The 15,669-nt window shown below is 41.9% G+C and overlaps 1 long non-coding RNA gene across 2 annotated transcripts in view; it reads right to left on the bottom strand.

Annotated features, from left to right (window-relative positions):
• LOC129619496 (uncharacterized) overlaps nucleotides 1-15,326 on the bottom strand; it is a 38,871-nt gene extending 23,545 nt beyond the window's left edge. For both annotated transcript variants that reach the window (XR_008697905.1, XR_008697906.1), the window contains exons 1-2: nucleotides 14,826-15,326; nucleotides 7,335-7,427 (exon numbers count right to left, since the gene is read on the bottom strand). This is a non-coding gene — a long non-coding RNA (uncharacterized LOC129619496). The remainder of the gene's footprint in view (nucleotides 1-7,334; nucleotides 7,428-14,825) is intronic.
• Nucleotides 15,327-15,669: the final 343 nt, after the last annotated feature.

Raw genomic sequence — 15,669 nt, 5'->3', positions numbered from 1 at the left:
TGTAAGGCCTCCTTGGACAGCCATTTTGCTTTTTTGCATTTCTTTTTCTTGGGGATGGTCTTGATCCCTGTCTCCTGTACAATGTCACGAACCTCCGACCATAGTTCATCAGGCACTCAGTTTGATTATAAAAGCAATACATGCTTCATGAAGATAATTTTAAAAATATAGTATAGTGAATAGGCCCCCATCATTCTACCCTCCAGAGATCATCACTACCACACATTATATATCTTTCAAGTCTTTTTACTTTAGGTGTGATTTTAAATTAAAAGATAAAATATTATTATGAAATTTAGTTTGTAAAAAATAGGTATGTTAAGTCTCAGAAGGGGTAAAAAAAGAAGAATTAGAATTAGGGTCAATCTGTAAGATTCCATTCAGGGATAAACTAAATAGCATTATAAACCATTTTCATTTTCCATAAAACACCTCATTCATTCCATGCAGTTTGAAACTCATTTTCATTTAAAATTTCAAAATGATGAAAACTGAATTATTCAAACTTATTTGTTTTAAGAATCACTTCAAGATGATGATATCAAAGCCTTTCAACAGGAAAAAAAAAAAAAATCCCTCGTGTTGGTGACATAGCACATGTGCTCTTTGACCTCTGACATCTTTGTGATCCAGTCATGGCTCTTCCTCTCCTTTGAAGGGTTCTACCTGTGTGAGACCCCAACTCGTGCTCTTGATCTCCAGCCATGAGACCCTTGAACCCTCCGAGGGGCCACTTAAGGTCTTACTTTCTGAGGTCTGAATACACGTCCTCACTCCATGGGAGCTCCACAGCTATTTCACTCTACATTCAGGTCCTGCCCACCACGTTTTTGGAAGCCAGTTGGACACATCAGAAGGTTGAGCCCAAGTTCACCATCTCCTATCCCTACTTTGCAAATAGTAACATGAAAACAAGAAGCCCACAGTCCCTGATTGGCCAACACCTCCACGGGTCCCAAAAGAAAGTACAGTGTTAGTCGCTCAGTCATGTTCAACTCTTTGTAACCCCATGGACTATAACCCTGAAGACTCTTCTGTCCATGGAATTCTCCAGGCAAGAATACTGGAGTGGGTAGCCATTCCCTTCTCCAAGAGATCTTCCCCATCCAGGGATCAAACCTGGGTCTTCTGAATTGCAGGTGGTTTTTACTGTCTGAGCCACCAGGGAAGCCCAGGAACCCCCCAAAACCAGTATTCTATACAATGACTGAAGCACAACTCTCCAGGATCAATTCTTCCAGTTCTCATAGTCCCAGGCTCCATACATCAGTGTAGGAATGCAGTTTTGAATCAGTGAGTCAGAAGAACTTTTGTCCTATTTCAGTGATAATTTCACACGTGATAATTTCAGTTGCCTTTTCACTGAAGAAGGTGACAAAACACAACTCTGTTTGAACTGAGAGCTGCATCCTCCTCTGAGCTCATTTGTCATTTTTTTTTTTTTTTTGGCATTTTTACCTTAAATGACAATAGCCCCATCATTGCCCATAATGCAATCAGGTAACCATAAGCAAATGGACTGCAGCAAATGTTCTGTCCAACGGGATCCACCTCTCCACTTGATTCAGTGTTTTAAAAGAGTTTTGTGAGGACAGCATCTGGCAGAAATGCCTAATCAGGGTGTTTGGAGTATCAACCATTTTAACGCATGTCAATCCCACCGTCATTCCCACTGGCCAACACGTCTGCTCTCTTGGGAGCGCGCCTGGTAGGGTTGTCCGTCCACTCATCTTCTTCTGGAGGAGAATTCCCTATTTCAAGTGCCGGACCCATCTGGCACTGTTGGCACCTTCATGATTTTGAAAGTGCTGGGAAATAGAGCATAAAAACCAGGCGGGCTCCATTAAAATGGAAAGCCCTTGGGCTCATCCCTCAGCTGGCCTCTAATAGCTGATGATCAAAAAAAAAGTTTCCTTTACAAAATATTAACCACAATACGCTGATGACACTTTGCACGACACGCGGAATATAGTGGGGGTGCCTGCAGATTGCAAACAGGTCCCTCGGCAGAACTTCTGAACTCTATCAAGAGATGTGACCGGAATGTGAGGGCCCTAATGTTGGCTCAAGGCCTGGATCCCTGTCACAGGAACACCAGGAGCGAATAACTCGAACGGGAAATTTTGTTGGACACACTTAATTTCCCGCAGGATAACGGATGGCTGATGGTGGCACCATGCCAGGCTCCTGGGGCCCTCGGAGACTTTGTAGGCTGTGCAGCGTTTGATGACGCCACTACTCTGGGCTCTGTGGATTGCAACTACGACTTTCTCAATACATGTTTTCCTTTCCTCCCTCTCAGTGATGTGAGAAGAACGTCTGAAAGGTCATGTTTTTAGACGTGCACCATGTCTAGTCAAGGCTATGGTTTTTCCAGTGGTCATGTATGGATGTGAGAGTTGGACCATAAAGAAAGCTGAGCACTGAAGAACTGATGCTTTTGAACTGTGCTGTTGGAGAAGACTCTTGAGAGTCCCTTGGACTGCAAGGAGGTCCAACCAGTCCATCCTAAAAAGGATCAGTCCTGGGTGTTCATTGGAAGGACTGATACTAAAGCTGAAACTCCAGTACTTTGGCCACCTCATGCGAAGAGTTGACTCATTGGAAAAGACTCTGACACTGGGAGGGATTGGGGGCAGGAGGAGAAGGGGATGACAGAGGATGAGATGGCTGGATGGCATCACCAACTCGATGGACGTGAGTTTGAGTGAACTCCAGGAGTTGGTGATGGACAGGGAGGCCTGGTGTGCTGCGATTCATGGGGTTGCAAAGAGGCAGACACTACTGAGACTGAACTGAACTAAACTAATGTGGATGTAAGGAAACATAGTTGCCAACATCAGAGAAACAGGTCCCTCTCCTTAGGAGCACCTGATAATAATAACTAAACACAGGAAGATGAAAATGAGAAGAAAAAAAAAAGAGCTCATGAGTTAATAGGACACATGCTTATTTTAATTCTAGTCCATCACAAAAATTATTTTAAGTGATGTGCATTAAAATGTTAACAAATTGTAGCAAGTTCTTAAAAATAAATATGCTGAATATGCCGTTGTTCAGTTGCTCAGTCATGTCTGACTCTGCAACCCCATGGACTGCAGCATCCCAGGCTTCTCTGTCCTTCACTGTCTCTCAAATTCACTCAAATTCATGTCCATTGAGTCAAAGATGCCATCCAACCATCTCATCCTCTGTTGTCCCCTTCTCCTATTGCCTTCAGTCTTTTCCAGCATCGGGATCTTTTCCAGTGAGCTGGGTCTTTGTACAAGGTGGCCAAAGTATTGGAGCTTCAGCTTCAGCATCAGTCCTTCCAATGAATATTCAGGGTTGATTTCTTTTAAGATTGATTGTTTTGATCTCCTTGCTGTCCAAAGGACTCTCAAGAGTCTTCTCCAGCACCAGAATTCAAAAGATCAAAAGATTATTTCTTCCCTGTTCAGCCTTCTTTATGGCCCAACTCTCACACCTGTACATTACTGGAAAGACTATAGCTTTGAAAAAATGAAGCTGATGAATACATGTGCTAAGCTCCTTTGCAGTAATTAGCAGAGGGTAAATGATCTGACTCTGAGTGCCTGATCATAGAAAAAAACATAGAAATGGTCTTTTGAAATAAGCACAGCTTTTTTCTCATACTAGGATAGTAAAGAAATTTACATGTTAGTCCCTCATACAGAAGACTTGTTGAATTTATTGAACTGTGTCCTCAAAAATACGTCTATGAAAAATGCAAAAATAGTTCGTCAGTATTTCTTCTGAGACCCATTGATTCATATCAATGGCATGACACCAAAGCACCATTTGGTAAGAACTAATCAACTGTGAGCTAACAGAGTGCATTTACATGTTGATGTGCTTGTTTCTTTGAAAGGACTGATGCTGAAGCTGAAACATTTTGGCCATCTGATGCGAAGAGCCGACTCATTGGAAAAGACCCTGATACTGGGAAAGATTGAAGGCAAAATGGGAAGCAGAGGATGAGATGGTTAGATAGCATCACTGACTCAATGGACATGAAGTTGAACAAACTCTGAGAGACAGTGAAGGACAGGGAAGCCTGGCGTGCTGCAGTCCATGGAGTTCCAAAGAGTTGAACACAACTTAGTGAATGAACAACAAAAACAATGCTTTTTCACCCAAGGAAAAAAAAAAAACATTTAGACTATCCAGAAGATTAAAGAAGCCACTCAGTTGAAACAAGGACCATGTAATGTCTGTTTCACCTAATGAGTGAAATGTTAGTGAATGTCCTCACCTAACGAGTGCCTTTTATGACAAAGTCCTCTGAGCAGAGAGACACACAAATGCACAAACACACACAGAGGATGACACTGTAGGCTTCGGAGAGCAGTCTTCAAACAAGAAACCAATTTCACATGTATTGGCTATCCAATACATAGGCTAACTTCTAAGACTCAAGAAGCTTACAAAGCAGAGTAAGAAAAAATAAAAAATAAAAATAAAGATCTGTGAATCATTAGAAGACTAGAGAACTACTTAAATTCAATCGTTTCATTTTTTAAGCAAAATCAAAATAATTATCTGTGAATGCTTTTGAGAACAGACCTTTATAAAAGTGTATTTGGAGCTAAATATTTGTATCTCACATTATATACAGCAGAGACGAACTGCTACAATAGACCCATTCTTAATCAACTTCCATTTAACTGACTTGCCAGAAACCCATGCTCTCAATTTCACTGTAAAAACAATCTTGTTGATGTCTGTGATATATTTGAGTGTTCATGGCTCTGCTATCTTCTCTCCAGTTGAACTGTTTACTCTAAAGAGTTCATTGTGTATGCTCCCAATCTTGATTACAATAGCTGAACTTGTAATTGAAATCACTTGAATAACTATTACAAAAACCAATACTATATGAGCCCCCAAAAGAAAGATTTCTATGAAATTGAATTGAATACTCTAGAAAGTACTACAAAGTTAAATTATTAAAAATAATTGTTCTGAAATAAAATATGGAAAAGGCAACTATGAAATAACAGGAGAGAAAAAAATTATCCAAGGTTTCTGTGTTCAGATTAAATCACTAATGTCTTGAACTTCCGAGTCTTTAAGGAAACCATATGTGGAAATTATTCACAATACACTGTGATTATAGTTTATATTAAAAAAAAAAAGTGACACCAATCAATGGCCTCTAGGCCATATATGCATATGAAAATAACCTCATAGTTGGAACTGTTCTTCAACGTTCTTTTATAATTCCCCACTGATAGTCCTTCCACCATCGGTTCGTATCTCTACTGTCCTACCTGCGTCTTAGCAACAAGTTTCTCAAAAAGTTGAGATCACTAGGTATTTCTAGGTAACTCTGCCCACCGACAGAGCTGGCTTTCTGGGTGTCCAGAGCAGTTGTGCAGAATCGTGTGCTGACAAGGGCCTCACGATTGGTTTGATGCGCTGTTGCCTTGTCTGGAAATAACCTTACTTTTGAACTTGATTTTTTCAAGTGAAGTCAGACGGTACCGCAGAACTGCGACTGTGGGCCTACACATGTGCAGGTTGGAGCCCACAGAGAACCCCCGGGTGCCTGCACAGGCCACTGGCCAAGCACAGTGGTACCTGTCCTGAAGCAGCCTGGGATGCGATGGACCCTCAAGGAGGTGGCCAGGTTGGGACTTTTGATCAGCTTGGTGGCTGAAATGGCAGCCACAGCTGTGGGAGACAGAGATGCTGTGCTTGGGGACGGCCTGGGACGAGGGCTGGGGGACCAAGTGCCTGTCTCTCTGGAACTGATTCCTGTGGCAGCTGCACGACCATCAGCTTTCCAGCCTGAGCACCTGGACAGTAACTACCAGCCGAATTTGTCAGTAAATTATTACAAAATACAGCTGTGCACGTGGTCATCAGTTCAGTTCAGTTGCTCAGTCACGTCCAACTCTTTGAAACCCCATGAACCGCAGCACGCCAGGCTTCCCTGTCCATCGCCAACTCCTGGAGTTTACTCAAACTCATGTCCATTGAGTCGGTGATGCCATCCAATCATCTCATCCTCTATCATCCCCTTCTCCTGCCTTCAATCTTTCCCAGCATCAGGGTCTTTTCAAATGAGTCAGTTCTTCGCATCAGGTGGCCAAAGTACTGGAGTTTCAGCTTCAACATCAGTCCTTCCAATGAACACCCAGGACTGATCTCCTTTAGGATGGACTGGTTGGATCTCCTTGCAGTCCAAGGGACTCTCAAGAGTCTTCCCCAACACCACAGTTCAAAAGCATCCATTCTTCAGCACTCAGCTTTCTTTATGGTCCAACTCTCACTTCCATACATGACTACATAGTCATCATCATAATGCTTACCAGGAGGTTATCAGAATTTTTTTAGAGTTTAGTGTCTCTGGTCTTGAAAGCTAGTTCATTACAAAGCAAGTATCCACAAGCTTAGGAACAGAAATTACATTTTAAGAGCAAATACTATATGGAAGAGAAGCCTGAGAAGCTTCACACAAACCACTTATCAATAAGGGAGACAAATCTTTCTTCCTTGCAATTGAAGCTATAGTAATAAAATTCATAAACACAAACTTTGAATTATATACAAATAATGAAGTCACTTTCAGTTTCCTCTACAACTCCCACAAACTTCAGAAAATGTCAGAGTAAACATTAAAATGGCATTTTATAAATTTACACTTAAATTCAAATTTGCACAAAACTGATTTGTATGAAGAGTTGAATCTTTTTAGAAAACTTGTTCAGTGAGAATCATCAATGTAAATATACAAAAATTTATATTTGGGAGTGATTTATCAGAAATATACTCCAATGTTGTTACAACTAAAGTTACATCATCAAAAGGACCCCTCTCAAATTTAAAAAGAAAATCAAAAATTGTTTGTGATCTGGCATTTACCATGAGAAATTAATGTCATTTTCAATTACAGGTATACTTTAGCGATATTTCAAGTTTGGCTCCAGAGCATCCCAATAAAGTGAATCTCTCAATAAAGTGATAATAAACAAAGTTTATTTTGGTTTCCCAGGACATATAAAGAACTTCCCTGGTGGCTCAGATGGTAAAGGGTCTGCCTGCAGTGCAGGAGACTCAGGTTTGATCCCTGGTCAGGAAGATCCCCTGGAGAAGGGCATGGCAACCACTCCTGTATCCTTGGCTAGAGAATCCCATGGACAGAGGAGCCTGGCGGGCTATAGTCTGTCATGTCGCAAAGAGTCGGACACAACTGAGAGACTAACACTAACCCTCATGTGCATATAAAAGTTACGTTTATACTATATTCTATTAAGTGTATAATATTGTTATATCTTTAAAAAGTACATACCTTAATTAAAAATACTTTATTTCTAAAGAATACTAACCATCATCTCAGTCTTCAGGCAGTTGTAATCTCTTTGCTGGTGGAAGGTCCTACCTCGATGTTGGTGGCTCCTGACTGATCAGGGTGGCGGTCGCTGAAGATTGGGATACACACGGCAATTCGTTACAATAAGACATCAATGATGTGTATGGCATCAATTGACTTTGCTTTCACTTGAACACTTTAAGGCCACTGTAGGGTTATTAACTGACCTATTTTCAATTTTCGTGTGTTTCAGGCACCAGGGAGGCCCAAGAAGATGCAGAGACATGAGGGAATGGCTGGTCAGTGGAAGAGTCAGAACATACATATTTATCAATTAAATCCACCATCTTTTATGGCCTTGATTCATGATGCCCCAGAATAATTCCAACAGTAATTCTGAAGATCACTGATCAATCACAGTAACAAACATAATAATGAAAAAGCTTGAAATATTGTCAGAATTAGCAAAATGTGACATGGAGATATGAAGTGAACAAATGCTGTTGGAAAAATGGTGCTGATATATATGCCTGACCCAGGGTTGCCACAAACCTTTAATTTATACAAAACACAGAATCTGTAAGGGGCAATACAATGAGGCATACACGCATAGCAATTGAAAATGAAGTTTCAGTGATTCTAATAAATGACTTTCCAGTAAAGTGAGCTAGAAAAATCATATAATCAATTAATGTTGCATTAATAAAGTGGTATTTACTATATTATACAAAATAATACCAAAACTATTATTTTTAAAATGTGTATGTCCATGCTGTGACTCATGTATCACTCTTACTCCTATTTTAAGTACTAAAACATTTTAAAGAGTAAAACTTACTACTTTTAACTAAATTTTCCCCCTGCTTTTTGAGCAAGAGGTTTTCATGGCTTTATTTTTTATTGAGCCTCATAATTTTTGTACCTGGACCTACCAATAAAATTGCTTTTTCAATTTCTTAATACTACTTGAGCTCTTCTGGCTATGCTTTCTCTCCAAAAAAATAAAGTCACTTATTAGCAATGTTTTACCAGGTTTATTAGAAAGGATTTTGCTGCTTTAAGTATCTCTTTGTGTAAAGGAGGAATTTTTATTTTAAATAATGGGCTTTTTTTTCAAAAGTTTGTCATTTCTTAAAGACTATGGATAGTTCTTTGGAGGTTTTCCACCTCCAGTGGTCACTGACAATAACTTCCTGGAAAGCTTCCATTGTTTCTGGTGAAGAGAGGAGCTATGTATTATTGATATAAAGACCCTTGGGAAGAATGCTTTTTTAAAAAGCTGTGTATCCTGAAAGAGTTCTTCAGATTCCTATGGGAAAAAGAAAATTAGTCAAAGTGCCTTACTGAGTCCCAAGAATTTTCCCAAGAATTGAGCCTCTTGTCTGTATCAACCTGCGACGAGTGCTGCTTGGTTAGAGCCAAAAAGAAAAGTGTTAATCCAATAGAGGAGCTAACAATACTAAACCCTGTCAGCTTCACCCAGGGCCTCAAAAAAAAAAAATAAATAAATAAATAGTGCATAGTGATTGATAGGACAAACAACTAATTTCAAATGGGAAAAACCATGAAACACAGTCAGCACATGCTTTCTTGGCTGCAAGAAGCAGCGGTGTCTCTCCAGACTGCCTCTGGCTGCCCGGCCGCCCAGCCAGGCCCGGCTGCAACTTGTTCCTGTATCTCCAGGGATGGGGGTGGAGCGGTCTCCAGAGTGGCCGCCTGTCTGGACATGCTTCCCATGTGCTGGACAGTCAGGTGCGTCCCTGGACCCATTCGTGCTCACGGGTCAAAAGGTTTTTTTTCTCTGTCCTAATCATTAAATAAATAAATTCCCAGACCTTTCACTTCTATCAAAGTCATTACATGAAAATAACTGCTGCTTAAAAAAAACAACCCCTGGTTTACCAGGAGGACCTATTCCTATAGCAGGTCAACTCCATTTTTGATCTGGATTTTTGCTCCTAAGGAAATAAAACATTTACACGAGCCTCTTGGAAAGGTTTTCACCCACAAACTCATTTTTGAGACTTAAAGACAACGGCTGTCAGATGAACCCACTAATTTCACACATTTAGCAAATGTGCATTCTCACTAGATCTGCTCGAGAATCTTCTTCATCATGTGGGAAGCAACTTCCAAATTCCGTTTTAACTATTTTTTGTTGTTATTAAATATTATTGTTTACAGTTTGGGGTTTTATCAAGAGAATCCTGTTCACTGGCACTTTAATATTAACGTCATCTTTTGGCACAAAAATTCATTATCTGAGTTACTGTCCTTTGTGAGTTTGTATCTTAAAGCATTTCTAGAAGCAAAGCCCCAGGCAACTTCTTACCCCTCTGCCTAACCTCAGTCCTGTCAGGACGCATTTTTGCAAATGATACAAATAAACAGAAATCTCCCAAAGAAATGGTTTCAGGCTTTTAGCAGGAAATAAAAAGACTAATATTACAATAATAAAATAATTTAATCTCATAATATCATTAAATGAGTATTTGTAACTCCATATTAAGGTAAGCAAACTGAGGCAAGCAGAACTCATATAATTTGCTTCAAATGACAAGGTGATAGGATCAGAATTTGAAGTGCTTGTGTGTACCTACCCCACTGCATCTACACTAACGTTCTGGATAAGCATAAGCACATTATATGATAAGACAGCATGATTAGCAGGGGTCAGTCGATCTTCATATGAAAATCTATACAATAGATTACTTTAAGTAGAAGATCTTTCAACTTATATTATGTTTGAAAAAGACTCTGATGCTGGGGAAGATTGAAGGCGGGAGGAGAAGGGGACGACAGAGGATGAGATGGTTGGATGGCATCACCGACTCAATGGACATGAGTTTGAGCATGCTCCGGAAGTTAGTGAGTACAGGGAAGTCTGGCATGCTGCTGTCCATGGGGTCACCAAGAATTGGACACGACTGAATTGAATTGAACTGAACTGAAAGGAGTTAATTAACAAAAAAGATTGGGAATATGGGTCCTAAGCTCTTCTTTGGGCCTTTTATATTCTATATGCTATTTTCTATACTTGGAAGAAAGTGAAATATTTGATAGAAGCACATGAGATGACTTGAGAAATGTATAATTGAGGTAAAAAAATGGCTGGTTGAGACTTCCAGCATTTCTCAAACTTTAGAATTACCAGTAAAGCTTTTCTAGAATGTGTATGTCTTATTCCCATTTCTGAAATGAGTCTGCATTCTTAAAAAATCCCTGGAAGATAATTCTAATGGAAGTGCCCCATGGGACACACTTTGAGAAATACCAAACTAGAAATTAAGTTAGGGAGGTTGAACAGAACAGAAATAATAATGAAAATATGGCAGCAAAGGAGCTCCCAACTTTCAGAACCCAAATAGAAACCTAGTCTCAAATCCCCATTAGAGGCCACAGGTAATAAAAACCACATTATTGCAATCTTCCTTTGAATAACAAATAAGCTATGAAAAACAAATAAGCTTGCTTTTAAGGTTTTGAATGTCTGTTCATAACTGGAATGGCATAATCCTCATATAACTCATACAGTACCATAAATGTCAGGTTATTCACGTTGATGAGTTTCTCCCCATTAAAATTCTTTCTTATTCTAAGACAGGACAAAACAATTCCAGCTATAGCTGTTGCTTGTCTTTCAGCAGCTACACCATATACTTTACTGAATACTACTAGGTGGTAGGGCTTCCCTGAGAGCTCAGGTGGTAAAGAACCCGCCTGCGATGCAGGAGACCCTGGTTCTATTCCATGAGTCGGGAAGATCCTCTGGAAAAGGGATAGGCTACCCACTCCAGTATTCTTGGGCTTCCCCTGTGGCTCAGCTGGTAAAGAATCCTCTTGCAATGCAGGAGACCCTGGTTCTATTTCATGGGTTGGGAAGATCCTCTGAAGAAGGGATAGGCTACCCACTCCAGTATTCTTGGGCTTTCCTTGTGGCTCAGCTGGTAAGGAATCCTCCTGCAATGCAGGAGACCTGGGTTCAATCCCTGGGTTGGGAAGATCCCTGGAGAAGGCAAAGGCTACCCACTCCAGTATTCTGGCCTGGAGAATTCCACGGAATGGAGAGTCCATGGGGTTGCACAGAGTTGGACATGATTGAGTGACTTTCACTTTCACTAGGTGGTAAGTACATTCTCTTGTTTAACTTGCCCAATAACCCATTCTTCCCAACTTATGGATGAAGAAGATTGCAATCAAGTTCAATGGATACTATGTCTATGCTTTTACTTCAGTTCAGTTGCTCAGTCGTGTCTGACACTTTGTGACCCCATGAAACGCAGCACGCCAGGCCTCCCTGTCCATCACCAACTCCCGGAGTTCACTCAGACTCACGTCCATCGAGTCAGTGATGCCATCCAGCCATCTCATCCTCTGTCATCCCCTTCTCCTCCTGCCCCCAATCCCTCCCAGCATCAGAGTCTTTTCCAATGAGTCAACTCTTTGCATGAGGTGCCAAAGTACTGGAGTTTCAGCTTTAGCATCATTCCTTTCAAAGAAATCCCAGGGCTGATATCCTTCAGAATGGACTGGTTGGATCTCCTTGCAGTCCAAGGGACTTTCAAGAGTCTTCTCCAACACCACAGTTCAAAAACATCAATTCTTCGACGCTCAGCCTTCACAGTCCAACTCTCACATCCATACATGACCACAGGAAAAACCATAGCCTTGACTAGATGGACCTTTGTTGGCAAAATAATCTCTCTGCTTTTGAATATGCCTTCTAGGTTGGTCATAACTTTCCTTCCAAGGAGTAAGCGTCTTTTAATCTCATGGCTGCAGTCACCATCTGCAGTGATTCTGGAGCCAAAAAAATAAAGTCTGACACTGTTTCCACTGTTTCCCCATCTATTTCCCATGAAGTGATGGGACCGGATGCCATGATCTTCGTTTTCTGAATGTTGAGCTTTAAGCCAACTTTTTCACTCTCCTTTTTCACTTTCATCAAGAGGCTTTTTAGTTCCTCTTCACTTTCTGCCATAAGAGTGGTGTCATCTGCATATCTGAGGTGATTGATATTTCTGCCGGCAATCTTGATTCCAGCTTGTGCTTCTTCCAGCCCAGCATTTCTCATGATGTACTCTGCATATAAGTTAAATAAGCAGAGTGACAATATACAGCCTTGACGAACTCCTTTTCCTATTTGGAACCAGTCTGTTGTTCCATGTCCAGTTCTAACTGTTGCTTCCTTGACCCGCATACAGATTTCTCAAGAGGCAGGTCAGGTGGTCTGGTATTCCCATCTCTTTCAGAATTTTCCAAGGTTTATTGGGATCCACACAGTCAAAGGCTTTGGCATAGTCAATACAGCGGAAATAGACGTTTTTCTGGAACTCTCTTGCTTTTGCCATGATCCAGGGGATGTTGGCAATTTGATCTCTGATTCCTCTGCCTTTTCTAAAACCAGCTTGAACATCAGGAAATTCACGGTTCATGTATTGCTGAAACCTGGCTTGGAGAATTTTGAGCATTACTTTACTAGCGTGTGAGATGAGTGCAATTGTGCAGTAGTTTGAGCATTCTTTGGCATTGCCTTTCTTTGGGATTGGAATGAAAACTGACCTTTTCCAGTCCTGTGGCCACTGCTGAGTCTTCCAAATTTGCTGGCATATTGAGTGCAGCACTTTCACAGCATCATCTTTCAGGATTTGAGATAGCTCAACTGGAATTCCATCACCTCCACTAGCTTTGTTCATAGTGATGCTTTCTAAGGGCCACTTGACTTCACATTCCAGGATATCTGGCTCTAGATGAGTGATCACACCATCGTGATTATCTGGGTCATGAAGATATTTTTTGTACACTTCTTCTGTGTATTCTTGACACCTCTTCTTAATATCTTCTGCTTCTGCTAGGTCCATACCATTTCTGTCCTTATCTAGCCCATCTTTGCATGAAATGTTCCCTTGGTATCTCTAATTTTCTTGAAGAGATCTCTAGTCTTTCCCATTCTGTTGTTTTCCTCTATTTCTTTGCACTGATCGCTGAGGAAGGCTTTCTTATCTCTTCTTGCTATTCTTTGGAACTCTTCATTCACATGCTTATATCTTTCCTTTTCTCCTTTGCTTTTCACTTCTCTTCTTTTCACAGCTATTTGTAAGTCCTCCCCAGACAGCCATTTTGTTTTTTAGCATTTCTTTTCCACGGGGATGGTCTTGATCCCTGTCTCCTGTACAATGTCATGAACCTCATTCCATAGTTCATCAGGCACTCTATCTATCAGATCTAGGCCCTTAAATCTACTTCTCACTTCCATGGTATAATCATAAGGGATTTGATTTAGGTCATACCTGAATGATCTAGTGGTTTTCCCTACTTTCTTCAATTTCAGTCTGAATTTGGCAATAAGGAGTTCATGATCTGAGCCACAGTCAGCTCCTGGTCTTGTTTTGTTGACTGTATAGAGCTTCTCCATCTTTGGCTACAAAGAATATAATCAATCTGATTTTGGTGTTGACCATCTGGTGATGTCCATGTGTAGAGTCTTGTCCCGTGTTGTTGGAAGAGAGTGTTTTCAATGACCAGTGCGTTCTCTTGGCAAAACTCTATTAGTCTTTGCTCTGCTTCATTCCGTATTCCAAGGCCAAATTTGCCTGTTACCCCAGGTGTTTCTTGACTTCTTACTTTTGCATTCCAGTCCCCTATAATGAAAAGGACATCTTTTTTGAGTGTTAGTTCTAAAAGGTCTTGTAGGTCTTCATAGAACCGTTCAACTTCAGCTTCTTCAGCATTACTGGTTGGGGCATAGACTTGGATTACTGTGATACTGAATGGTTTGCCTTGCAAATGACTAGAGATCATTCTGTCGTTTTTGAGATTGCATCCAAGTACTGCATTTTGGACTTTTTTGTTGACCATGATGGCTACTCCATTTTTTCTGAGGGATTCCTGCCTGCAGTAATATATATAATGGCCATCTGAGTTTAATTCACCCATTCCAGTCCATTGAAGTTCGTTGATTCCTAGAATGTCAACGTTCACTCTTGCCATCTCTTGTTTGACCACTTCCAATTTGCCTTGATTCATGGACCTGACAGTCCAGGTTCCTATGCAATATTGCTCTTTACAGTATCGGACCTTGCTTCTATCACCAGTCACATCCACAGCTGGGTATTGTTTTTGCTTTGGCTCCATCCCTTCATTCTTTCTGGAGTTATTTCTCCACTGATCTCCAGTAGCATATTGGGCACCTACTGACCTGGGGAGTTTCTCTTTCAGTATCCTATCATTTTGCCTTTTCATACTGATCATGGGGTTCTCAAGGCAAGAAAAGAATACTGAAGTAGTTTGCCATTCCCTTCTCCAGTGGACCACATTCTGTTAGACCTCTCCACCATGACCCGCCCATCTTCGGTTGCCCCACAGGCATGGCTTAGTTTCATTGAGTTAGACAAGGCTGTGGTCCTAGTGTGATTAGATTGACTAGTTTTCTGTGAGTATGGTTTCAGTGTGTCTGCCCTCTGATGCCCTCTTGCAACACCTACCATCTTATTTGGGTTTCTCTTACCTTGGGCATGGCCTACCGCTTCACGGCTGCTCCAGCAAAGCGCAGCTGCTGCTCCTTGCCTTGGACAAGGGGTATCTCCTCACCGCCACTCTTCCTGATCTTCAACGTGGGATAGCTCCTCTAGGCTGTCCTGGGCCTGCTCGGCCACCGCTCCTTGGACATGGGGTAGCTCCTCTCGGCCTCCGTCCCTGACCTCGGACTTGGGTAGCTCCTCTGGGCCATTCCTGTGCCGTCGCAGCCTGGCACTCTCAGCCGCTGCCCCTGACCTTGGACGTGGGGTAACTCCTCTTGGCTGCCGCCCTTCAGGCATGGGGTCCTCCCGGCTTCTGCCCCTGAGGTCGGATGTGGGGTAGCTCCTCTCGGCCGCGCTTAGTGCGCCCGTCGCAGCCGCCCGCGCTTAGTGCGCCCGTCGCAGCCGCCCGCGCTTAGTGCGCCCGTCGCAGCCGCCCGCGCTTAGTGCGCCCGTCGCAGCCGCCCGCGCTTAGTGCGCCCGTCGCAGCCGCCCGCGCTTAGTGCGCCCGTCGCAGCCCGCGATGCTTTTACTTACACAACCTCAAAAGAAATCCCAACTATTTTTGTCCATTATTTTATTGCAGGTTAACTAAGTCTGAAAATACTCAATACAAATAATACCTCGAAGACAAAGGGCTGGCCAGAAAGGAAAGGGACTTGAGCGTACCTGGTCCTGGCAGGTCAGCACTCAGAGGAAGGTACAGAGGACAGGGCACCAAGGAACAGCTCTCCGTGAATGAGAAGTAAACTCCACACTGTGCTCAGTCGCTCAGTCGTGTCCGACTCTGTGACCCCATTGTCTGTAGCTCACCAGGCTCGTCTGTCCATGGAA

Source organism: Bubalus kerabau, chromosome 9, assembly GCF_029407905.1.
Source record: "Bubalus kerabau isolate K-KA32 ecotype Philippines breed swamp buffalo chromosome 9, PCC_UOA_SB_1v2, whole genome shotgun sequence".
Lineage (NCBI taxonomy): Eukaryota > Metazoa > Chordata > Mammalia > Artiodactyla > Bovidae > Bubalus > Bubalus kerabau.
The sequence above is the reverse complement of the archived record's forward strand: the minus strand, read 5'-3'. Positions and strand labels throughout refer to the sequence as shown.